Below are 3,036 nucleotides of genomic sequence, written 5' to 3' on the forward strand. Positions count from 1 at the left end.
CATAAAAAACGAAATGACTAGAAATGCATGAATTAGCAATAACAAGCTATCAACAGCAGACTCTGTGGTTGACATGCTCAGAATGTATGTGACCTGTCATGTGGTGTGATGTCAGTGTTACTCGCAGCTGTAGCACAAGATGTTAGCAAACCGCTAAAATGACGACAACTTGTCTGAAACACATATCATTTTAAATATCTGAAAATGTTAATGTACTATATCAAATCTGGGATGGCTTGGGCACAATATCAGCACTCCGGTCCCCGAAATTTCCTTTTTATATCCACAGTAATAGAGACTTCTACCCACCCGCATTTATAAACATATCATTGAGGGTAAAGCTGCCATAACACTGAAACATGACATCAACTAACGCTTCCTGGTATATCACAAATCATACGTTTAGAATGCATGGTGATTCATTTTTTTATGTGACAAATCTACACTCAAGAATATTCGACCGAATGTGTGTACTAGAGCACATTCAAGATGCCACAATGTTCTCTATGGAATATTTTAGGCAAGTGGGGGAAATCTTGATACCCATACGGGTTGCTTGTATTTCAGTCTTAAGATTGTAATGTCACACCTGTGCAACAGTACCTGTAGCTTGAATATTGTACTCTGTATGATCATGTCCTGACAGTGTGCGTATGTATGTCTGAAAAATGGCTTGTTTTAATGCATCTCTAAATGTGTTTCGGTCCCCGATAGTTCTTCCGTTGTGGGGACATATTCTGCTCTCCCTGCACTTAAATTGCTATGTGACACTGACTGCACAAACACACAGAACATGTTACATAGCCTCACGGCCTCGGCCTTGTGAATAGGACCCATATTAATTTCCAACCCATCACAGCACATCTTTAATTAAATGACTATAGTAAAGGCCAGTCTCCTGGACACTGAATAAAAGTTACAGACCGAGTTACAGATATATATATAACATTACTGTTTTTCAAATTTTTACTTTGTTTTCTGTTATTTAATATTCATTCTACTGAGCAAGTACACCATCTAGTAGATATCTATATAGCAACAATGCCATTATACCACACTACGTATGTTCACATGTAAAATAAAGACTTTTTACATAAAACAATGAGAAACATGAAACATTTTAAGCTTGAGACTTAGACGTAGACTAAAACAACGATGACAATTAATTTGCAACTGAATCTCAAATGAAAATATATATATATATATATATATATATATACTGCAAAAACTATGCAATTATTAGTATTTATAATTATTGAGAAAATAATAATGCATATGTTTTAATTGAATTATTTTGTCAAAAAATTATATAAATGGTCATTAAAAAGTGAAATAAATTAACATTCATAAAAAAAAAATAAAAAAAACACTTCTCATTAGTTCAGGATTTGTCTTCAGTTGTGTCCAAGAGACTGGCTTTAACAATCAATACTCAAAACCTTAGCAATCATTAGTGTCTAATTGGAATATTGACGTAAAATAATAATCAACTGCTTACATGCTAAACATATAGTTGCAAGCCTACAATTAGTATGTGAATTTCAGGTATTAAGACATGATGATTGTTTAACATTTTTTGTATAAATAAAAAAGCTGCCGGAGGTTTAATATTTTGAGCATTCACAGCTTTCACCCTACTACTCCTACAATCTAATCTTGTTAGCAACACATTCACGTGTCCTGGTGAAGCCCCCACCTCCCAACAACAAACATGCACCTGTCCATTGAGGAACGTCTGGAGGTCACTGTGTGTTAACGTTATGGACATCAGTGGAACTTTGAGTTTGCATTGCTGTCTTTTCTACGCATTTTTACCTGTCACCTCTCACTTTCTATTCATAGTCAAATATGAGGCGGGCCTTCCTGTGTCTGTGTGCCAATCACAGACCAGCATGGTCCTGGTCTGAGGGTTGCCCAGCGTGGTTTTATACATGCACATTTTTTTAAAGAACTTGTGTTTTTCTTTGTTTTTCTATTGTATTTTTTTTTTTCTCATTGGTTGATTTGTGTATAAAGAGGCAAAGTTCTGTCACTAATATGCCACTCTATTCTAAATAAAACCTGATTGGTTATCTCTGTAGCTGCTGTGATTTATTTGGTTAGAAGCCTGAAGTTGGCTATGTTGGAATGACGTAGTACTAAACTATTATTACTATATTTGCAGTATGTATACTAAGTACTTTTGCATCCTACAATGCAGTGTGATTGACGTAGTTAATTCACTGTCAAGTATGAACTAAAAGCAATATCAGGCACAATTTTAACATTATTAATTGATCAGACTATCAGGAGTTTTCCACAAAGGTAGAGTGCAAAAATATGCAAAGTAAACTCTTATTTATGAAAGAATAACTGAATAACACTTGCTAAATGGGGTGATTTTGAGACAGGGTTTTTAACTAAAACTAGCTGGCTAGCTGACAAGGCAAGATTTCTCATTTTTATTTAGTTTAACTTGAACTAAAATAATTCTTTATGTAGACTATAATAGTACTTAAATGATACTAAAATAACACTGGAATATACCCTTAGCTGCAAACCTAGTATTTTTTTTTTTAGCTTGTTTGTAAACATTTTATTCTTTGAACCTAATAGAAAACCTATATGAAAGCAAAATATTTGTGCTCCAGAATTAAATTATGTTTGACCTTTAAAGTAATTTCGCAAAGAATAATAATGTCACACGTGTTAACAATTAATTTAAAATGAGGTTTTTGTTGTTGCAGTCAACAAAAAATACAAATTAAATAAATAAAAATTAAATGTATACAAACGGCCTTTATCAGGCATTATGATTGAGATATAGGCCTATATATTTATACATGCGTTTTTTTTTCCTCATTAAATCTATAAAACAATGAAAATACAACATTTACGTCTACCACAGTGCTCACGAAGAGAGATGTTACTGAATTACAACCCCGTTCAAATGAAATTACAGGAATATTACTGAAGGCCAAGCGCGCATGATTGCAACAGTGACACCGGACCTGACGGAAACACGCCTCGTGTGCATGTCACGTGATGAAACCTGAG

Source organism: Carassius auratus, chromosome 44, assembly GCF_003368295.1.
Source record: "Carassius auratus strain Wakin chromosome 44, ASM336829v1, whole genome shotgun sequence".
Taxonomy (NCBI): Eukaryota; Metazoa; Chordata; class Actinopteri; order Cypriniformes; family Cyprinidae; genus Carassius; species Carassius auratus.